The sequence below is a fragment of the Manihot esculenta genome, chromosome 9, assembly GCF_001659605.2.
Source record: "Manihot esculenta cultivar AM560-2 chromosome 9, M.esculenta_v8, whole genome shotgun sequence".
In the NCBI taxonomy this organism is placed as follows: domain Eukaryota; kingdom Viridiplantae; phylum Streptophyta; class Magnoliopsida; order Malpighiales; family Euphorbiaceae; genus Manihot; species Manihot esculenta.
Window position 1 is genome coordinate 18689250 of NC_035169.2, and position 25212 is coordinate 18714461.

General features: G+C 34.6%; 1 pseudogene; it reads right to left on the reverse strand.

Annotated features, from left to right (window-relative positions):
• Positions 1–11012: 11012 nt before the first annotated feature.
• LOC110623234 lies at positions 11013–20090 on the reverse strand (annotated as a pseudogene).
• Between the last annotated feature and the right edge of the window lie 5122 nt (positions 20091–25212).

A 25212-nucleotide genomic window follows, 5' to 3' on the forward strand; every position in this document is an offset into this window, starting at 1 on the left:
CTATTATTTATTATTGTTCTATTGATTGTAGCATTAAGGTGTCATTGCTCAATCAATAGGATAATATATTATTATTCAAGTTGATTAAATTCATAATTATTTTAGTTTAATATGAAATTAGTGGTGAATTAGTTTAAGTAAAGCCTTCCTAAGGAACAAAATAATCAGACTAAAATGAATCGAGCTTTGTGTTATTAGTTAGAATCAGGTTCTTCTAATTCCTCATGTAGTAATTGGATTAAATTATAATAGCGTCTCCTACTACTTTTCAAAAGCTAAAGCTAGTTAACGAACATCTCTTAACTAGTTTAAAAATTAAGATTGAGTGACTAAAGTTTCTTCGACATCTATAACTATTTTATCTATAAATAATTAGAAATTATTTTTGCATCTATGATCAACCAATAAGACTAAAACTGAGATTAAACTTTTAGTGAATTAATCTCATATTGATTTTCTCGCTTAAATCTAATTACTTTACTTCTTTTAGTTGGTTTAGGTTAATTCTCATTAAAGTAATCTTTAATTCCTTGCTTTTTAAAACTCCCATTTTATTTTTATTTTTATTTTGTCTTGCAAGTGAATTAACTTCCTTCCAATCTCTATAGGACAAACCCTGCTCACCACTATCGCAATTTAGTTTGATTTAGAAAAGTAGAAATTTATTTTTGGTGGCCTCGACACCCACTAAATCTTAGCGCCATTGCTAAGATATAGTTTTAATTATTTTAGTAATTCTTTTGAATGGTACATTCTAATCCTTTGACTAGACTCAACTTCAAACAAGGAATCGAGAAAACCGTGAGGAGGTTGAGAAAAGAGATCAAATCGAGATACAAAAATGTTTCATCCTCCAAGTCTAACAAAGAGGTATTGGTTGCTGTCGAGGGAACAAATCATGGGCACAGAAGAAACAATATCTGACCCAAACAATTCTTTTAATGAATTTGAAATTGAGAAAAATATGGCTAATAAGCAAGGAATCAATGATGTCAACAATGTTGTTGATTCCCAACCACTTTGTATCAACTATTAAGAACTAAGTGCAACACTTAAGCTAAAGTCATGATTGATTTATCTACTCCTTATCTTTTGAGGACGTGAAACGGAAGATCCTCATGGGTGCTTGAGTTCCGTATTGCATGCTCCAATATGAGACATAATGAGTTTTCGAAGAACATATTAAGCTGAGGGCCTTTCATTTCTCATTAGTTGATGACGCAAAAGATAGTTACATTACCCACCTTTAGGCTCAGTCACCACATGAGGAGAGAGGGCGAAATTATTTTTGGACCAACTTTTCTTGCTTTTAGAGTATCTGCAATTAAATATTAAATTTAAAGAAGCAAGAAAAGGAATACATAAACAAGAGCATGAAAAATGTTGAGCCTGTAGCTATCATCTGCATTTTAATTCGACTCTAAGTATAATGTCCTTTTTAATTCTTCTGAGGCTGTTGCTGATTTGACTTTATTTTTTCTATTTAAATGAAATTTATCTTTTAGAATTTATTATTTATTATGTTCTTTTTTTTTTTAACTAAAAATGTAATTGCATTCAAATTTGGAAGTCCAACATCAAAGCATGAACAATCAATTGTGGAGATGTGCTCAGCCACTCCATCCTGTCTGAAATAGTAGAGGCAGCTCTAGCTATAAGATGTGCCACACTATTGGCAGATCGAGGAACAAAACTCACAGATACTGAATTCATCTCTGCTATTAGAGATTTACAATCATCAACAAGGGACCCAAAACTAGAAAAATCAGAAGTTGAAGAAGAAATCAAAGCCTTCACTACCGTAAGAGCATCTGATTCCAACACTATCTGATCATAACCCAGCCTCTTAATCCAACTCAGAACTTCTCTAATGGCAATTAGCTCAGCTGTTTTAGGAGAGAAGTAATTGTTACATGAATAAGTTATATTTTATTTACTATATATGTTGTATAATTAATTAATACTTTTTCTATTTCAACAAAAAATAACTTAATATATACCCATATTATTTATTTTATATAGGAAAATTAGTATGAGAAGTCAAATTTTGTAAGTCCTTCTGATTTTATCCAAATATTTAATTCTTTAAACTAAATTCCAAATACCAAACATTTATTTATTGATTTTATCTAAATTTAAAAATTAAAGCTGGAAAAGTGTTTATATTTGCATGGTATAACACGTGTCATTCTTTATTATGTTTTCGTGGTCTGACATGCCATATAGAATAACTATTTTTTCTCTAAATAGGCTTGTTGGTCTGAAAATCTAAACATTCTATGCCATTTTATAATTTAATCTAAAATCTTATTTTGTGGCACGACATACTAAATTTTCAAACGTTTTAGCAATTTTTAATCAAAGGGTATTGTTATAATTTTTCATATTAAAAATCTCGATTGTCAAATTTTTGTTTTCTAATACATTTTTTTAAACAAATTATAAGGAAAAAAAAGTAAAAATAGAATATATATTAGTGTTTTTCTATTGGACATTATGGAACATTAAAATCTTGTCTCTTGGCAGAGGGTGAGTTTACATGCTTTGTTTCTTATTTGATGAGTATACTATGGCGTAGGGAATTCAGGCTTCAACATAAAAGGAGATATAAGTGTTTTGAATGAGATTTAAGAAATTATAAAATATAATTTGTATTATAATAAAATTTTCAAAACATTTGATAATTTGGCATGTTGTATTGAGAATTAAAGTTTTGGGAACAACTAAAAATTATATTTAACCATTAAACCAAATATACCCTTATTCTCCTGTAAAACTGCTACATATAGTATTAGTCCTTCAATTCTATTCTTAATACAATTTAACTTGATTAATCACATTAATATAGTATTATTTAATTTTATAAAAAAATATATATTTTTAGTCTATTTTTCTATATATCATAAAAGACATATGAACAAACATTTTCTCTTTATATCTCAATATACACTTATATCTCTATACTAATTCAGATTAACTTATTGAATACCTTCACTAAAATTGCAATCTATTCAACACTTAAACTTATAAAAATGATAATAACTAAACATAAATTAGTCATATTATTGATGGTTTATAAAAAAGAAAAAAGTAAAAATTGATCATACATTTTGTTGGTTGTGCACTAATTCTTGCTAACAGTGTTATAAATTTTTATAAGTTGATAAAGTTAGAAGAATATATTGTTATCATTTTAATGAAAATTTATAGTCCAATTAGCTAATTTTCAAGTACAGTTAATAATAAGAGAAACTATTTCTGACTTCTTTTTATAAATAATCCATTATATGGTTAATTTATATTTAATTTTTGCAGTTTTTGTAAGATTAAGGATTCAATAGATTACAATTATATTTCAAGTATTTAAAGTATTTAACGGGCAAATATGAAACGGATATAAGCTCAATTAAGTCTTTATACTTTTACTCGAGAACCAAATAAGTCAAATTTAAATTTTAGGACAATTGAGCCTCTGTACTATTATTCAATGATCACATAAGCCATCATTTAGTATAATATTATTTTTTAATAACAAAATATTTTTTAATAATAATATTTTTTATATGATAAAACTTCTTTTTTTTTTTAATTTTAAAACTTATTTATTATGTCTTAATATTTTTTAAATTTTATGGTAACTAAAAAAACTAAGTTTAATATTTTTTAAATTATAAAAAAATATTTTATTATTAAAACATAATATTATATTATATTGTAAGGACTTATTTGGCCCGCAACAAAAATACAAGGACTTAATTGGTTATAAATTTTGAATTGCGCTTAGTTGGTCTTGAGGAAAAGTATATAGACTTAATTGAACTTATTTCTAATATGAAATAATATAGTAGTGTAAGTGTAATTTTCTATAAAATAATATATTCAACATATGTCAACTATAAGATAAAAAACAATTTACAGCCACTAATTATTTTTCCTCTCTCTCTCAAAATTCACTCAACTCAACCATTCACAATTTAGGCTAAAAGCATGCTACCCTATTTCCGTTGATTATTCTCCTTTTCTAATTGACTATTAGTTAAAAATAAGTTAAAATTAAACCCTTTAAATAATTTCTTCCTCATAAAAATTCTACTTAAAACTTTTAAAACAAAATTTAAACAGTAATAAACTTTCTATTTTATTTTGAACTACTAATTTTATTTAAATTAGCATCAACACCATATATGATAATGGGTTATATTATTAGCTTCAAACAACGGATAAAATTAATCATAATTTTGCTATGTAAAATAGAATGCCGCATAATAAAATATATTAGCAATTTTTTTCTTAAAAAATAGCAATATTTGATTTCGTTTTTTATCAGTTAAAAAATTGTAACAACAAGGTATGATTAAAAAATAATAAATAATTTTTTTCTCAATAATTGTCGGATATTAATAGTAGGAGAGCACTTAATGTTCCTCTATATATAATTAACTACAAAAAAATATGTAACAGTAGATGTGACTTTCTATTTACATCCCTCTGGAATCTTCCCTACAATTGTTGGCTTAACATCAATGCATTCAGATTTTGCTGGGCCTTCAGGACCACTATATGTCAAGTCAATGTTCGCAAGTTCCACTTTTTCACATGGGACTCCACTGCTGCATATAAGTTGAACGGTAAGAGCAGTTGCAGAAGTTCCCTTTATATTTTTGAAGCTAACATCACTAATCTTCACTTTAGATGGTTCCTGGAAAAAAAAAAGAGAAGAAATAATTATTTATACAAACAATAAGTAATTATCATATAATAATATATTGTTTTGGAACAGTTATCACCTTTTTATTGCATTTGTTCCATGGACAATACATTTGATCTACAATAATAGGATTGGAGACATTTTCCATAGTAATATCTTGGAAATGAATATTAGTTGCAGTATTAGGAAACATTGCAGGCCAGGTTTTAATTCTAACACCATTAGTTGTACCGGTGAGGGTGCAATCGGAAACAGTAATTCCAGAAACAGGATCTTCATTCTCATACTTCCCCAAGCTCCCTATGCTGATGCCATGACCAGGTCCACATGCCACTTTTGTGATTTTTAGATTTTCGGTTCCATCACCAATAGAGATACAATCATCACCCGTGCCTATTTTGGCATTAGATATAGTCACTCCCTTTGATCGCCCAATATGAATTCCATCCGTATTAAGGCTACCTTCAGGTGTACTGACTTTGAAGCCTTCAAATGTGAAGTCGTCACATCCCAATACATTGACGTGAAAGTACTTGCTATTAAGAGACGTTATGTCACGAACTAAGCCTTTGGTAATGAAGTTAAACCTTATATTCTGATGAAAAATGTAAAGCAATAAAAGCATTTTAGAAAAGGTTTGGTACATAATTACAATTTATGGTAAATTTAAATTAGTAACATTTTGTAATAGCGTGTAAACTAAAAAAAAAGTACCATAGGATGTTTCTTGCAATTTTTTGGATCTTTGTCACAAGATACTCCCTTCCATGCAACTTGTCCTTGACCATCTAAAGTTCCTTTTCCAGATAGTGTGAATTGATCAATATGGTTAAAATTAAACCAACCATCCCCCCCTGCAAGCTCTGGTGGGGCTTGCACGGTTCCCTGAACTTCTACCTCTATTGCCCCTTTGCAAGGACCTGTAACATTTACTATACCTGCCAAGAATTTCCCTGGTGGAATCAATATTTTGCTAGATCCTGCTGCTGCGCAAGCCTCTTTCCAAGCATCCGCTATAGCCTAAAAGATAAAGGAAAGAGAAAGGTAAGAATTTTAAGTTTAGCTAATATCCTAATATTCATGGGTGAATTATATGTTTATACCTGACTTGCATCTGCTTTTCCATCAGGTGCTGCACCAAATTTTGTTATATCAAAAACAGCTGGCTGTGCTTGAACAAGAGAGAAATTTATGAACAATAGAGATACAATTGAGAAAATTATTTTAGTATCCATTATTTTTTTTGCTTCCTCCCTTCTTTTATTTTTAATAAAGATTTTAGAATGATGGATTGATTTATCTTTCTACATGCTGCTTTATAAGGCTAAAATTTACCAAATTTAACTAAATACTAATAATATTTTATATATTTGGTATTAAGCAATTTTTTTAGAACCTCTGTATTTGGAAACGTTGAATGTTCTAAGCTAAAATTAGATTCCCAAAATGTACCATAGGTTATATCATCCAAATCTCATGTTGTGGTTATGATGACATGTAGATAATTTCTCATGTAATTCGTAAAGCTAAAGATTATTTGTTGGAGAAAGACTTAAACAGGTTGATTTTTTTCACTTTTGATGTTTTAGTAAGATAATAAAGGACTGAAGAATAAAAAGAGAAAAATTATGTCTAGACTCTGAATTCTGAAATTAAGGGAGTCACGGGCGTAATGAAAGACACAAGGAAATAAGGAACAAAGTCTTGGTTAAACTCTAAGTCTCAGATGCACTACGTTATGGGCATAACATATCTAACGAAAGAAATCAGAGTCTAATTCCATATTTGACACACAATTTGATGATCCTTATCCGCAAAAACATATCAAACTCAATTATTTTAGGAAAAATAAAGCACAAAATGTAAGTGAAATCATGGATATACCTAAATACACTTTTCCATCTAATTTTGGTTACTTGTATTTAGGCTAAACTAGGATTTTTAGTACTATACAAAGTTGCTATTTTGATATATAACATTATCTTTTACTCTTGATTAATTTTGGGAGCCTGAAAACATTTTTCTTATTGCATTTCAACCATAAACATATGTAGCTAAATTCTCTTTTTAGTTGAAGGATAATTGAAGTTTTAGTTCATTTAGTTTTGAGATCTAATTGGTTTTATTATTTTCTTAATGTTTCTTGGTATTTATATTATTTTTGTACCTATTATTTATTATTGTTCTATTGATTGTAGCATTAAGGTGTCATTGCTCAATCAATAGGATAATATATTATTATTCAAGTTGATTAAATTCATAATTATTTTAGTTTAATATGAAATTAGTGGTGAATTAGTTTAAGTAAAGCCTTCCTAAGGAACAAAATAATCAGACTAAAATGAATCGAGCTTTTGTGTTATTAGTTAGAATCAGGTTCTTCTAATTCCTCATGTAGTAATTGGATTAAATTATAATAGCGTCTCCTACTACTTTTCAAAAGCTAAAGCTAGTTAACGAACATCTCTTAGCTAGTTTAAAAATTAAGATTGAGTGACTAAAGTTTCTTCGACTTCTATAACTATTTTATCTATAAATAATAAGAAATTATTTTTACATCTATGATCAACCAATAAGACTAAAACTGAGATTAAACTTTCAGTGAATTAATCTCATATTGATTTTCTCGCTTAAATCTAATTACTTTACTTCTTTTAGTTGGTTTAGGTTAATTCTCATTGAAGTAATCTTTAATTCCTTGCTTTTTAAAACTCCCATTTTATTTTTATTTTTATTTTGTCTTGCAAGTGAATTAACTTCCTTCCAATCTCTATAGGACAAACCCTTCTCACCACTATCGCAATTTAGTTTGATTTAGAAAAGTAGAAATTTATTTTTGGTGGCCTCGACACCTACTAAATCTTAGCGCCATTGCTAAGATATAGTTTTAATTATTTTAGTAATTCTTTTGAATGGTACATTCTAATCCTTTGGGTAGACTCAACTTCAAACAAGGAATCGAGAAAACCATGAGGAGGTTGAGAAAAGAGATCAAATCGAGATACAAAAATGTTTCATCCTCCAAGTCTAACAAAGAGGTATTGGTTGCTGTCGAGGGAACAAATCATGGGCACAAAAGAAACAATATCTGACCCAAACAATTCTTTTAATGAATTTGAAATTGAGAAAAATATGGCTAATAAGCAAGCAATCAATGATGTCAACAATGTTGTTGATTCCCAACCACTTTGTATCAACTATTAAGAACTAAGTGCAACACTTAAGCTAAAGTCATGATTGATTTATCTACTCCTTATCTTTTGAGGACGTGAAACGAAAGATCCTCATGGGTGCTTGAGTTCCATATTACATGCTCCAATATGAGATATAATGAGTTTTCGAAGAACATATTAAGATGAGGGCATTTCATTTCTCATTTGTTGATGATGCAAAAGATAGTTACATTACCCACCTTTAGGCTCAGTCACCACATGAGGAGAGAGGGCGAAATTATTTTTGGACCAACTTTTCTTGCTTTTAGAGTATCTGCAATTAAATATTAAATTTAAAGAAGCAAGAAAAGGAATACATAAACAAGAACATGAAAAATGTTGAGCCTGTAGCTATCATCTGCATTTTAATTCGACTCTAAGTATAATGTCCATTTTAATTCTTCTGAGCCTGTAGCTGATTTGACTTTATTTTTTCTATTTAAATGAAATTTATCTTTTAGAATTTATTATTTATTATGTTCTTTTTTAATTTTAAATTAATTGTTACATGAATAAGTTATATTTTATTTACTATATATGTTGTATAGTTAAATAATACTTTTTCTATTTCAACAAAAAATAACTTAATACATATCCATATTATTTATTTTATATAGGAAAATTAGTATGAGAAGTCAAATTTTGTAAGTCTTCCTGATTTTATCCAAATATTTAATTCTTAAAACTAAAGGCCAAATACCAAACATTTATTTATTGATTTTATCTAAATTTAAAAATTAAAGCTAGGAAAGTGTTTATATTTGCATGGTATAACACGTGTCATTATTTATTATGTTTTCGTGGTCTAACATGCCATATAGAATAACTATTTTTTCTCTAAATAGGCTTGTTGGTATGAAAATCTAAACAATCTATGATATTTTATAATTTAATCTAAAATCTTATTTTGTGGCACGGCATACCAAATTTTCAAACGTTTTAGCAATTTTTAATCAAAGGGTATTGTTATAATTTTTCATATTAAAAATCTCGATTGTCAAATTTTTATTTTCTAATACATTTTTTTTTTAAACAAATTATAGGAAAAAAAGTAAAAATTGAATATATATTAGTGTTTTTCTATTGGACATTATGGAACATTAAAATCTTGTCTCTTGGCAGAGGGTGAGCTTACATGTTTTGTTTCTTATTTGATGAGTATACTATGGCGTAGGGAATTCAGGCTTCAACATAAAAGGAGATATAAGTGTTTTGAATGAGATTTAAAAAATTATAAAATATAATTTGAATTATAATAAAATTTTCAAAACAGTTAATAATTTGGCATGTTGTATTGAGAATTAAAGTTTTGGGAATAACTAGAAATTATATTTAACCATTAAACCAAATATACCCTTATTCTCTTGTAAAACTGCTACATATAGTATTAGTCCTTCAATTCCATTCTTAATAGAATTTAACTCGATTAATCCCATTAATATAGTATTATTTAATTTTATAGAAAAAATATATATTTTTAGTCTATTTTTTCATTTCAATACAGAGAATATTTCTTTTCTATATATCATAAAAGACATATGAACAAACATTGTCTCTTTATATCTCAATATACACTTATATCTCTATACTAATTCAGATTAACTTATTGAATACCTTCACTAAAATTGCAATCTATTCAACACTTAAACTTATAAAAATGATAATAACTAAACATAAATTAGTCATATTATTGATGGTTTATAAAAAAACAAAAGTAAAAATTGATCATACATTTTGTTGGTTGTGCACTAATTCTTGCTAACAGTGTTATAAATTTTTATAAGTTGATAAAGTTAGAAGAATATATTGTTATCATTTTAATGAAAATTTATAATCCAATTAGCTAATTTTCAAGTACAGTTAATAATAAGAGAAACTATTTCTGACTTCTTTTTATAAATAATCCATTATATGGTTAATTTATATTTAATTTTTGCAGTTTTTGTAAGATTAAGGATTCAATAGATTACAATTATATTTCAAGTATTTAAAGTATTTAAGGCAAATATGAAACGGATATAAGCTCAATTAAGTCTTTATACTTTTACTCGAGAACCAAATAAGTCAAATTTAAATTTTAGGACAATTGAGCCTCTGTACTATTATTCAAGGATCACATAAGCCATCATTTAATATAATATTATTTTTTAATAACAAAATATTTTTTTAATAATAATATTTTTTATATAATAAAACTTCTTTTTTTTAATTTTAAAACTTATTTATTATGTCTTAATATTTTTTAAATTTTATGGTAACTAAAAAAACTAAGTTTAATATTTTTTAAATTATAAAAAAATATTTTATTATTAAAAGATAATATTATATTATATTGTTAGGACTTATTTGGCCCGCAACAAAAATACAAGGACTTAATTGGTACTAAATTTTGAATTGCGCTTATTTGGTCTTGAGGAAAAGTATATAAACTCAATTGAACTTATTTCTAATATGAAATAATATAGTAGTGTAAGTGTAATTTTCTATAAAATAACGTATTCAACATATGTCAACTATAAGATAAAAAACAATTTACAGCCACTAATTATTTTTCCTCTCTCTCAAAATTCACTCAACTCAACCATTCACAATTTAGCCTAAGTGCATGCTACCCTATTTCCGTTGATTATTCTCCTTTTGTAATTGACTATTAGTTAAAAATAAGTTAAAATTAAACCCTTTAAATAATTTCTTCCTCATAAAAATTCTACTTAAAACTTTTAAAACAAAATTTAAACAGTAATAAACATTCTATTTTATTTTGAACTACTGATTTTATTTAAATTAGCATCAACACCATATATGATAATGGGTTATATTATTAGCTTCAAACAACGGATAAAATTAATCATAATTTTGCTATGTAAAATAGAATGCCGCATAATAAAATATATTAGCAAATTTTTTTTAAAAAAATAGCAATATTTGATTTCGTTTTTTATCAGTTAAAAAATTATAACAACAAGGTATGATTAAAAAATAATAAATAATTTTTTTCTCAATAATTGTCGGATATTAATAGTAGGAGAGCACTTAATGTTCCTCTATATATAATTAACTACAAAAAAATATGTAACAGTAGATGTGACTTTCTATTTACATCCCTCTGGAATCTTCCCTACAATTGTTGGCTTAACATCAATGCATTCAGATTTTGCTGGGCCTTCAGGACCACTATATGTCAAGTCAATGTTCGCAAGTTCCACTTTTTCACATGGGACTCCACTGCTGCATATAAGTTGAACGGTAAGAGCAGTTGCAGAAGTTCCCTTTATATTTTTGAAGCTAACATCACTAATCTTCACTTTAGATGGTTCCTGGAAAAAAAAAAAGAGAAGAAATAATTATTTATACAAACAATAAGTAATTATCATATAATAATATATTGTTTTGGAACAGTTATCACCTTTTTATTGCATTTGTTCCATGGACAATACATTTGATCTACAATAATAGGATTGGAGACATTTTCCATAGTAATATCTTGGAAATGAATATTAGTTGCAGTATTAGGAAACATTGCAGGCAAAGTTTTAATTCTAACACCATTAGTTGTACCGGTGAGGGTGCAATCGGAAACAGTAATTCCGGAAACAGGATCTTCATTCTCATACTTCCCCAAGCTCCCTATGCTGATGCCATGACCAGGTCCACATGCCACTTTTGTGATTTTTAGATTTTCGGTTCCATCACCAATAGAGATACAATCATCACCCGTGCCTATTTTGGCATTAGATATAGTCACTCCCTTTGATCGCCCAATATGAATTCCATCCGTATTAAGGCTACCTTCAGGTGTACTGACTTTGAAGCCTTCAAATGTGAAGTCGTCACATCCCAATACATTGACGTGAAAGTACTTGCTATTAAGAGACGTTATGTCACGAACTAAGCCTTTGGTAATGAAGTTAAACCTTATATTCTGATGAAAAAAGTAAAGCAATAAAAGCATTTTGGAAAAGTTTTGGTACGTAATTACAATTTATGGTAAATTTAAATTAGTAACATTTTGTAATATCGTGTAAACTAAAAAAAAAGTACCATAGGATGTTTCTTGCAATTTTTTGGATCTTTGTCACAAGATACTCCCTTCCATGCAACTTGTCCTTGACCATCTAAAGTTCCTTTTCCAGATAGTGTGAATTGATCAATATGGTTAAAATTAAACCAACCATCCCCCGTGCAAGCTCTGGTGGGGCTTGCACGGTTCCCTGAACTTCTATCTCTATTGCCCCTTTGCAAGGACCTGTAACATTCACTATACCTGCCAAGAATTTCCCTGCTGGAATCAATATTTTGCTAGATCCTGCTGCTGTGCAAGCCTCTTTCCAAGCATCCGCTATAGCCTAAAAGATAAAGGAAAGAGAAAGGTAAGAATTTTAAGTTTAGCTAATATCCTAATATTCATGGGTGAATTATATGTTTATACCTGACTTGCATCTGCTTTTCCATCAGGTGCTGCACCAAATTTTGTTATATCAAAAACAGCTGGCTGTGCTTGAACAAGAGAGAAATTTATGAACAATAGAGATACAATTGAGAAAATTATTTTAGTATCCATTATTTTTTTTGCTTCCTCCGTTCTTTTATTTTTAATAAAGATTTTAGAATGATGGATTGATTTATCTTTCTACATGCTGCTTTATAAGGCTAAAATTTACCAAATTTAACTAAATACTAATAATATTTTATATATTTGGTATTAAGCAATTTTTTTAGAACCTCTGTATTTGGAAACGTTGAATGTTCTAAGCTAAAATTAGATTCCCAAAATGTACCATAGGTTATATCATCCAAATCTCATGTTGTAGTTATGATGACATGTAGATAATTTCTCATGTAATTCTTAAAGCTAAAGGTTATTTGTTGGAGAATGTAACAGCCCGGCCCTCTCACCGGCACTGTTACCGTTCACGGCCCAGGGCCATCCCTCGCCTGGCCCTCTCGCCACCTCGGGCTTTCCACTGGCGTCGTGAACAGCTTTTAACATCCATTCACCCTCACGGGTTCCTGGCAGGATTTGTCCCCTTGGGTTCTCGCATCGCATCCTTCCCCAAGTGGATTTGGCCCAAATTTCCCTTTGGAAATTAGGTCGCCTCCCTCACTACTCGAACCCTTGACCTCCCACTTTAAGGGAATAGTCTGGTGAGAGTGAGTACCAGTTGTTCCGGAAGTCCGGACCGCTACCGGCGCTAGGATCCAGATCGGCGTAAGGCCGCCGAGACCCGTAGCAAGCCTGACATATAACCTGTAAACCTGTAAATCCCATACATGATCAAACAAACTCAAAAGAATCTGTAAACATTCTCATATATCAACCAAGCTCAACCTGTACATTACATAATTATAAACATAAACCACCACTGGAGCCCTCATCAAATGCTCCAATGGGGTATCTCATCATACATTGAGCTTGGACCATCATGAACATCATAAACATATCTATAGATCATGTATCAAAAGGGACAACAATACTCATAGGGTCAAGCACAACTATAACCTCAATATATCTCATTACATAACATGCTATAATCTTTTACATTACATCATAGTACAATTGTCATGTCCACAACCTAACTATTACATAAATATCCTTCAAAACTCTGGCTAACCTCCTTGTCTACCCTGTACCTGCACATCTGGGGTTAGGGGAGAGGGGTGAGCTACAAAGCCCAGTGAGCAGAATAGAAAAAACATATATTAAAATTTCATGCTTACATGAAATGCAACACATCACAAACATATCACATAAGGATGGTATTGTCACCTCTAGTCCTCTACATTCCAAAATGCCGGGACGTAGAATGGGTACAACCGGACTTCCTCTTACTATAACATAACATAACTTTCCAATATGCCAGGGACGTAGAATGGGTACAACCTGGTCTTTCTCTTACTCTGGCCGGGACGTAGAATGGGTACAACCGGCAACCACACCATAACATGCCTCATCATAACATATCGAGGACTAAAAGATCATTCAATGCCCATCCACAACATCATCAAGTATGCAATGCAACATATTCGTGGAATCTAATGCAAACAACCTAAAATATCACATGGCATTCATGATGCATGGGTCATGCTCAAAATTCATATTTCATTAATTTAAACTTAAGGTTTATTCCACTCACCTCTGGCTAGCTCTGACAAACTCTATAGCAGCTGGCTCACTGCGGGGGTCCTCGGTTCCTCGGGTCCGAACCTACACAGGTGGACTCTAATAAGGGACCAAACATACATAGACATAACTCTAATATACTCCCCAAAAACCCCCTAAAACATCATGGAATAATCATAGAAGAACATGCATGAAATGGCTGAACAGGGCACTTTCGGCGGCAGGTTCGGCGGCCGAAAGTCCCTCCAGAGCCGAAAGTCGGGCACTTTCGGCGGCACCTTCGGCTGCCGAAAGTCCCAGACAGAGACGAAAGTCTTCTTTCGGGGGCAAGCTTCGACAGCCGAAAGCTGCCTCCACAAGAGGGTTTGGCGGCCGAAAGTCCCTTCGGCGGCCGAACCTGAGCTTCTCCCGAATGGCAGAAACTCAGCTCTCCTATGCACATTTCGCCTCCCAAGCTCAAATCATGCATACCACTCAACCAAAACATGCATACAAGCTCCTAGGGGCCTCAAACAAACATATACCCCAACTACAACACTTCAAACATACTCAAACATGCCACATTGTTCAAAAATCACATAAAACCTAACATAGCTCAACTAACTTAAACATGCATTTCTACCCCATAAAACTTCATAAAACTTATTTAAAACATACTATGAGCTTAAGATCGGCTCTTACCTCTTGAAGATCGAGAGAGAGACGACCTAAACTCGGAGATCCAAGCAAATGAGCTCCTGAGTTTCCAAAGCTCCAAAACTTGTTTTAAATGCTCAAAACTTGCAATGTGAGGTTAAAACTCAAGAAAAATGGAGGAGATTTGAAGAAAGAACACAAGATTTGGGGAGAGGGAGGTCGGAAGCTAGCTGTGGCCGAAAATGGGAGAAAGCTCGCCCATTTCGGCTAAGTGCCCCATTTATAGGTGGCTGGCCAGGCCACGTTCGGGGGCCGAAAGTGCCTCCGCATGCATGCCATGTTCGGCGGCCGAACTTGACTTTCGGCGGCCGAACCTGGATTTTCCTCCAAGGACTTTTCATGCAAAAACTCATTTAATTTCATACTTAAAAACATTAAAATACATGAAAACATTCTATAAAAACATGATGTTACCCGTCTAGAGGTTTCCGACATCCAAATCCCACCGGACGGTAGGAATTCCGATGTCGGAGTCTAGCCGGGTATTACAGAGAAAGACTTAAATAGGTTGATTTTTTTTCACTTTTGATGTTTTAGTAAGATAATAAAGGACTGAAGAATAAAAAGAGAAAAATTATGTCTAGACTCTGAATTCTGAAATTAAGGGAGTCATGGGCGTAATGAAAGACACAAGGAAATAAGGAACAAAGTCTTGCTTAAACTCTAAGTCTCAGATGCACTACGTTATGGGCATAACATATCTAACGAAAGAAATCAGAGTCTAATTCCATATTTGACACACAATTTGATGATCCTTATCCGCAAAAACATATCAAACTCAATTGTTTTAGGAAAAATAAAGCACAAAATGTAAGTGAAATCATGGATATACCTAAATACACTTTTCCATCTAATTTTGGTTACTTATATTTAGGCTAAACTAGGATTTTTAGTACTATACAAAGATGCTATTTTGATATATAACATTATCTTTTACTCTTGATTAATTTTGGGAGCCTGAAAACATTTTTCTTATTGCATTTCAACCATAAACATATGTAGCTAAATTCTCTTTTTAGTTGAAGGATAATTGAAGTTTTAGTTCATTTAGTTTTGAGATCTAATTGGTTTTATTATTTTCTTAATGTTTCTTGGTATTTATATTATTTTTGTACCTATTATTTATTATTGTTCTATTGATTGTAGCATTAAGGTGTCATTGCTCAATCAATAGGATAATATATTATTATTCAAGTTGATTAAATTCATAATTATTTTAGTTTAATATGAAATTAGTGGTGAATTAGTTTAAGTAAAGCCTTCCTAAGGAACAAAATAATCAGACTAAAATGAATCGAGCTTTTGTGTTATTAGTTAGAATCAGGTTCTTCTAATTCCTCATGTAGTAATTGGATTAAATTATAATAGCGTCTCCTACTACTTTTCAAAAGCTAAAGCTAGTTCACGAACATCTCTTAGCTAGTTTAAAAATTAAGATTGAGTGACTAAAGTTTCTTTGACATCTATAACTATTTTATCTATAAATAATTAGAAATTATTTTTACATCTATGATCAACCAATAAGACTAAAACTGAGATTAAACTTTCAGTGAATTAATCTCATATTGATTTTCTCGCTTAAATCTAATTACTTTACTTCTTTTAGTTGGTTTAGGTTAATTCTCATTGAAGTAATCTTTAATTCCTTGCTTTTTAAAACTCCCATTTTATTTTTATTTTTATTTTGTCTTGCAAGTGAATTAACTTCCTTCCAATCTCTATAGGACAAACCCTTCTCACCACTATCGCAATTTAGTTTGATTTAGAAAAGTAGAAATTTATTTTTGGTGGCCTCGACACCTACTAAATCTTAGCGCCATTGCTAAGATATAGTTTTAATTATTTTAGTAATTCTTTTGAATGGTACATTCTAATCCTTTGGGTAGACTCAACTTCAAACAAGGAATCGAGAAAATCGTGAGGAGGTTGAGAAAAGATATCAAATCGAGATACAAAAATGTTTCATCCTCCAAGTCTAACAAAGAGGTATTGGTTGCTGTCGAGGGAACAAATCATGGGCACAGAAGAAACAATATCTGACCCAAATAATTCTTTTAATGAATTTGAAATTGAGAAAAATATGGCTAATAAGCAAGCAATCAATGATGTCAACAATGTTGTTGATTCCCAACCACTTTGTATCAACTATTAAGAACTAAGTGTAACACTTAAGCTAAAGTCATGATTGATTTATCTACTCCTTATCTTTTGAGGACGTGAAACGGAAGATCCTCATGGGTGCTTGAGTTCCGTATTGCATGCTCCAATATGAGACATAATGAGTTTTCGAAGAACATATTAAGCTGAGGGCATTTCATTTCTCATTAGTTGATGATGCAAAAGATAGTTACATTACCCACCTTTAGGCTCAGTCACCACATGAGGAGAGAGGGCGAAATTATTTTTGGACCAACTTTTCTTGCTTTTAGAGTATCTGCAATTAAATATTAAATTTAAATGTAATGACCCGAAAATGGACCGTCACCGGCGCTAGGATTCAGGTCGGCTTAAGGCCGCCAGAACCCGTAGCAAGCCTGCTATACTCTCTGTGTACCTGTAAATCTCATACATGATCATACATTTTCTGTGAAAAATAAAATTCTTTTCTGAACCAAGGCTTAACCTGTGCATGCACTATCACTGTACTCTATACCCTGTACCCCTGACTAGAGTTTGCTCTAGATGGGTTATCTCATACCTGTTAAGCCTGGTTTTTCACATACTCTGTAAAACATATATATATACAGATCATGTACATAAACAAAAGATTTACAATACAAAACAACTATGTCAAGCACAAGTCTAACTGAATACACAACTAGTACATCTCTTTAGCATTACATGTCCACTCTAAACTATTACATAACTCTTCTCTCTTTCTGATACTCTTCTGGTCTTCCCCTGTACACTGTACACTGAACCTGCAAGACTGGGGTTAAGGAAGTGGGATGAGCTCTATAGCCCAGTGAGTATAACAGTAAAATAAGTCATTAAAATATGATCTTATGAAATGCGTCATATCACAGACAATCCACATCAAGAGTAAACCTGTCACCACATAGTTCCAATAAACCGTGCCAGGCCGTAGACTAGGGTCCTGGTCTTCCTGTCCCATATATGTATATGTGTATATAACACCTGTACTTACCATTTACCAAGCATAGACTGTTTGCCTATACCCGCCAGGCCGTAGAATGGGGTCCTGGACTTCCTATACCTGCCAGGCCGTAGAATGGGGTCCTGGACTTCCTGTCTGGAACTACTGGATCATTCAGCATTTACCCACACCAACAATATAGCTATGCAATGCAACATCTTTGTGAATTCTAATGCAATCAACCTATTGCATAAACATGATGCATGAAAGATGCTAAAAGCAGTTAATGTCTCAAATTAAAATGAGTAATAAGTTTAGTTCCACTCACCTCTGGCTGTCTGGACTGACTCTGCAGGTTCAGTAAACTCTGGAGCAGTACTCACTGCTGCTCTCTCTGGTTCATCTAATCTATGTAAGCACAGAAAGACTCAAATGAGGGACCAAACAAATTTAAAAATAACTCTCTTAAACTCCCCAAGAATCCCCCTAATCTCACTCTAAAACTCATGCAAAGCATGCAAAAGAAAAACTGAACAGGACACTTTCGGCGGCAAGTTCGGCGGCCGAATGTCCTCTCCAGAGACGAAACTCATGCACCTTCAGCGGCCAAATCTCAACTTTCGGCGGCCAAACCCTTTCGGGGGCAAGTTTCGGGGGCCAAAAGGCACTCCAGAGACGAAAGTCTCTAACCTTCAGCGGCACCTTCGGCGGCCGAATCCCCCAAACAGAGTTGAACTTCAAAACTCTCGGGGGCAAGTTGTGGCAGCCAAAGCCACCATGCAACAGGTTCGGCGGCCGAATGAACCTTCGGCTGCCGAACCTGAGTTCATCCAAAACTCAGCCCCGACGGCAACCTAGCTCCTCCATCCCCTCAACTTTAGGTGGAGCTCGGCTGGCAGGCTCATGCACATGGTGTTGTGCATGTGTTTCAATTTGTGCAGGCTCTTGTGCAACTTGCTTTTCTTGCTCATATCTTGCATCTTGAAGTTCTTTTGCACTTCTCAAAGTAATGGCACTGACATTTTGTCTAGGATTAGTTTCAATTTGAGAAGGGAGCTTACCTTAGGATTCAGGTCTACTCATTAATGCAGTCAGTTGTCCTATGTCTTGTCGCAGGCCTTTCATGGAATTTACCATTGTTTCCATCAGCTTTTCAAGATGCTAGAAGGAATTTTGAGGTGCTGGTTGGGCTTGATTCCTTTGATAGTTTTGATTGTTGTTGGCCCTTCCATAGCTGAAATTGGGGTGATCTCTCCAGCCTGGATTATAAGTGTTTGAATATGGATCATGTCTAGGATGGTTGTTGTATCCTCCAATGGCATTCACTTGCTGGCTATCTTCTTGGAGTGTAGGACACTGATCAGTTGGATGTCCTATATATGAACAAATCCCACATGGCCTAGGTGGCTGGGGTGCTTGAGCTTGTTAAGCAAATCCTATGACCACATTTTTCATCATAGAGGTTAGTTCAAAAAGTTGAGAGGAAATATTAGGAGAACTTACCTCATGGACTCCTCTCTGTAATTGCTTTTCTTCTTCATACTGCATAGATGAGGCTGCAAGTGTAGAGATCAATTCTCTCATCTCCCTAGGTGTTTTGTTCAAAATGGACCCTCCACAAGCTACGTTAATGAACTTCCTTTCTGAAGGTAACAATCCTCCATAGAAGAACTGTATTAAGACCTGGTCTGACATATCATGTTGTGGAAAACCTGTACATAGTCTTTCAAACCTTTCCCAATAATCATATAATTCCTCAGATGGTTTCTGTCTTATGCTAGTGATCTCTCTTATTATGCCAATCGATTTAGATGTTGGGAAGTATTTGTCAAGAAAAGTTTTAACCATATCATCCCAAGAAGTGATAGATCCAGGTGGCAAATAAAATAACCAATCTTTAGTATAGTCATCTAATGAAAAAGGAAAAGCTCTTAACTTAACATGATCTTCAGATATACCTTGAGGTCTCATGGAGGAACAAACAATATTGAATTCTTTTAAGTGCTTGTGTGGATTTTCATTTTGTAAACCTCTAAATTTAGGGAGAAGATGGATCAAACCTGTTTTCAGTTCAAAGAGAACTGTCAGAGGTGGATAGGTGATGCAAAGAGGTGCTTGATCACCAACAGGTGTTGCTAATTCTCTTATAGTACTTTCTCTTGGCATTGGGGGTCTTATGGCTGGATGTTCTTGAATGATTTGGCCTTGGACAGCATGTCCATTGTGGGTAGCAGGTGGTGCTTGAGGTTCTGCCATTGGTGTAAAACTCGGTTGCTAGAGTGAAGCAGGTTCGGCGGTCGAATATGGATGGGGTTCGACGGTCTAATGTTGGGCAGAATGCTCGGCAGGTTGCTTTCCTAAACTTCTGAGAGTGCGTTCAATTTCTGGATCAAAGGGCAGTGTGTCCCTGCATTCAGATCTGGTCATGAAAGAAAAATAAACAAGTTATAACAATTCCCTGGCAACGGTGCCAATTTTTGACTGTGCGGTTGTCGAAGCCGGCCAAAAATAACCTTTTTGGTTATCAACAATTTACAATTGTAGACAGTGGTGAAAGGATCAAATCCACAGGGAATTGAATACTTACCTATTTTCCTCAATAAGACCAAGAACATCAACTGAAAGCACAATTGAAAGCAAATAATAGAACTAAAGTGCGAAAAAGTAAAAAGGGGGATTTTGAGATTGTTTTGATTATCAAACTACTAAATCACTACTAAAAGTAATTAAGCCAGCAACTAATTAAAATAAAGGAGAATTCAATATGGGAAAGGTCTAGTTGAAGATATGGATCCACCTTGATTGTTTGGATTGATCATTGAAACTTGGTTATCTTAATTGGTTCAATAGATTGGTTATGGGGTGGAAAACGCTTCACACCACCATGTCCCTCCTTATGATTAAATTAATTAGGGAACATCCTCTAATCAATTACTAATTAGCAAATTGCCAAGGAACATCCTTGGGCCATAGGCATCAAAACAATTGTCAATTGCATAAAGAACTAGAGAGATCCAATCCTAGCTACTCCAAAGGCATGAAGATGGTGCTAGATCATGCAATTCTTGGTCTTTACACCAAGTGTTCTTAGGTCAGAATATTTCCAGCAATTACGGACTAACAAATAATCCTAACCAACAACAAATTACCTTGCAATCAAGAATCAAGTGGCCAATTTGATCAAAACAACAAAGCAACCGTGGAATTAAAGCATCAATTGCATGAATATTGAACAAAATCAAAGACAATAGTTTATGATCAAATCTCACAATCCTTTAAACAACCTTAGTTTCAACTAATCCTCAACTAGAATAGGGGTTTCAGCCACTCATGGCTGAACCAAAACAGAAAAATAAAAGAAGAGAGAAGAAGAGGGAACCAGCGGGCGAAGGTGGTGGAGGAGCGGCGGCCGAAACTTGGAGAAGAGGTGCTGTCCCCATCTCATCTTCTGGTGATCATGAGGACTTTAAATATGTCTTGGGAGGCTGCCTAGGGTTTCTATGCTGTCCATGCATCTTTTAGAGGCTGTCCAAAGTGCCCTTGGCCTTGCATGTGCCTTCTTTGTGTATGTGTGATGTAATACCCGGCTAGACTCTGGTATCGGAATTTCTACTGTCAGGTGGAATCTCGAATGTCAGAAACCCTAGAAGGGTAAAATCATGTTTTCATAAAATGTTTTCATGTATTTTATGTTTTTAAGTAAGAGATAAATTGAGTTTTGAATGAAAAGACCATGGAGGCATTTTCCAGGTTCGGCCGCCGAACCTCAAAGTTCGACCGCCGAACATTTGAGAGTTTAGGAGGGAAGTTAGGCTCCCGAAAGTTGGCTCAGGTTCGGCTGCCGAACCCCATGTTCGGCCGCCGAACTTGCATGAGTTTAGGAGGCACTTTAGGCCTCCGAAGGTGGTCTGGTCAGCCCTTATATAAGAGCTCCATGGCCGAAACGGGCGAGTTTTCTCCCCATTTTCGGCCACTGTAAGTTTCTGCTCTCCCATGGTTCGTTTTTGATGATTTTCCTCCGATCTTTCATGTTTCAACGAGCTTTATGTTGATTTGAAGATTTTTGAGCAAAAGAGCAAGTTTTAGAGCTTGGAGGTCCAAGGAGTTAGATCTCTCCCAACTCCAAGCTAGATCGCCTCTACTCTCGATCTTCAAGAGGTAAGAGTCGATCTTGAACCCATTATATGTTTTAAACAAGTTTTAAGTTGTTTCATGGGGTAGAATGGCATGTATAGGTTGATGTGGAGTTTTTGGTTATATGTTGTTTATATGAGCAATGTATGTTGGATATGCATGTTTGATGTGTTGTAGATGGGGTTTAGGATAGTTTGTAGCCCCTAGGAGCTTGTATGCTTGTGTATGCATGTTGTAGAATAGGAAAATGCATGATTGAATGAGTTGGGAAGCTTTTATGCATGTTTGAACCAAGTTTCTGCCCTTTGGGAGAAACCAGGTTCGGCAGCCGAAAGGACTTTCGGCCGCCGAACCTGCCTGTGGTGGCTTGTTTCGGCTGCCGAACCCTGCCCCTGAAAGCTGGACTTTCGACTCTGGAAGGGAGTTTCGGACGCCGAAGGTGCCCCGAAACATGCATGAGTTTCGTCTCTGTCTAGCACTTTCGGCTGCCGAAGGTGCCGCCGAAGGTGCATGACTTTCGGCTCTTGAGGGACTTTCGGCCACCGAACCTGCCGTCGAAAGTGCCCTGTTCATCCATTCTTTGTATGATTTCTATGATTGTTTTGAGACGTTTTAGGGGGTTTTTGGGGAGTATTGTAGAGTTATGTTCTTGTATGTTTGGTCCCTCATTTGAGTCCACCTGTGTAGGTTCGGACCCGAGGAACCGAGGACCCCAGCAGTGAGTCAGCTGCTTCAGAGTCTTGTCAGAGATAGCCAGAGGTGAGTAGAATAAACCTTAATGTTTTAAAATTAAATGAAAGCTTTAGTATGATTCACGCATCACGAATGCCATGAGATATACTAGGGTGCTTGCATTAGAATTCACGAATATGTTGCATTGCATATTATGTTGTTGATGCGGATGAATGTTGGATGATCCATTAGCCTTCATATGTTATGATATGATGACATGATATGGAAGTCCAGGCATGCCTGCTCTACGCCCCTGGCACTATGTAAGAGAAAGTCCGGGTGTGGCCTGCACTACGCCCTCGGCACTATTGGATATGTATGTTATGCTATGGAAGTCCAGGCGTGCCTGCTCTACGCCCCTGGCATGATTAGACTGTATAGAGGGCTAAATGGTGACAAGTTCATCCTTGATGTGAATTGTTTGTGCTGTGACGCATTCCATGATATCATATGTTTTAAATACAATGTTTTACTATTCTGCTCATTGGGCTCTTGTAGCTCACTCCATTCCCTTAACCCCCAGGTTTGCAGGTACAGGGTAGACCAGGAGGTCAGCAAGAGTAATGAAGTTATGGTCATGTAATAGCTAGTGTGGACATGATAAATGTTGATATGTTATGTTTAGTACAGTCATGTAAAAGTACAGTATAGAGATGTAACGTAATGATGTTTATGGAAGTTTAAAGTTGTGCTTGATCATAGTGTGATGGTTATCCCTTTTATATACATGATCTCTGTTTTTATGATGTTCATGTTGAACCAAGGTTAATTTATGTTATGATACCCCATTGGAGCATTTGATGAGGGCTCCAGTGTGCGGTTTATGTTTATGTCTATGAGAATGCACAGGTTAAGCTTGGTAAGAGAAAAGAAAAGGTTTAATGTTTTATGTATATGTATGATCATGTATGGGATTAAACAGGTATACAGGATGTATGTTAGGCTTGCTACGGGTCCCGGCGGCCTTATGCCGATCTGGATCCTAGCGCCGGTAGCGGTCCGGTTTTCGGGTCATTACAGAGTGGTATCAGAGCCCTAGGTTCATATGGTCGGACCTAGAGTGTCGGGCTCATAGATGTTATAGAAGGTCAAGCACAATAGGAAAGATCATGTCCATTAGGATAGGATGTGGAGTCCTGTCTTGTATGATGATGTGAAATGCCATGACAATATACATGTGCATTAATGCTATGATATGTATGCTATGTATGTGATGCGGGTTCATGTGTTTCCACATGAACCATATGATGCTAATGTGTTATGTGATGTGTACTGTTTTTTTCAGAAAACAGGATGAGAGAAACTCGTCGATCTGCACGATTGACTAGAGTACCACCGGAGGATGAGGGCATGAGTGCCCGCCCTCCAGCATTGCCTAGGGCAATGTCAAGTAGGTCCAGCAGAGAAAGAGCAGTAAGAGACCCTAGAAGGTCTTTGGATTTGGGTAGAAGTAGATCAGTGAGGGGAACAGTGCAAGGTGATATGTCAGAGGATGTGGGGGATCAGATGGATGTGGATCAGAGGAGGGATGGCAGTCTCGGAGTAAGTATGTCAGAAGAGGGCATGGGAGAGTCCTAAGGAGGCATTCAGGCCTCGGGATTTGTTCAGCCACCTTACTACCCACCCTTTTCACATAATCCTAGGTATTCGATGGGAGGTACATCGGAATACCCCAGTTTTAACCCTTATCACTCTCAGATGCCATACCCACCTTTCTACCCACCGTACCCACAGTACCCTATGTACCCACCCCCATCTTTCTATCCAGGTACAGCAAACCCTATCCCAGGGAATGTTGCACCTCCTCCACCACCACCAGAACCTACAGTCCCAGAAACCCAAGACCCTAAACCTAGCTCATCTGGAGGGAGCAAGGTCAAGATGACCGATTACATGAAGCTGGGTGCTCCCCAGTATGAAACCGGTGATGACCCGTTTGTGTACCTTGAGAGAGTCAAGACAATTACAGATGAGATAGGAGCTGATGACAGTAGAGCCATTCAGATGGCGGGGTTCACACTAAAATGCAAAAAGGCACGAGAGTGGTTTAAGAACTATGTGAACCCTAGGTTGGACAGCCTATCATGGGAGGAGTTTGCAAATGAGTTTTCAGGATGGGCTTTCCCTGACAGTTCAAGAGAATTCAAGATGATTGAGTTCGAACAGTTGAGGCAAACTGATGAGATGAGTGTAGATGAGTACACGGACAGGTTCTTGGAGCTGTTGCCGTTTGCTGGGCAGAATCTTGACACAGACCAGAAGAAGTCAAGGAGGTATATCATGAGGCTCCATTCCAGGTATTCCTCCTTGATCCAGTCAGCAGAGAAGGAGAGTTTCCATGCCATAGTGGATATGGCTCGGAGGATGGAGGCTAGTGCAATCATCGAAGGGAAAGTTAAGCAGTCAGTGGCACAGCCTTCTGGTTCTAAGACCCCAGGCTCTTCTTCTCTGAGTGCAGCAGTTTCAGGTAGCAAAAAGTGGGACAGAGGCCACAGGAAGTCCAAGAAGAACA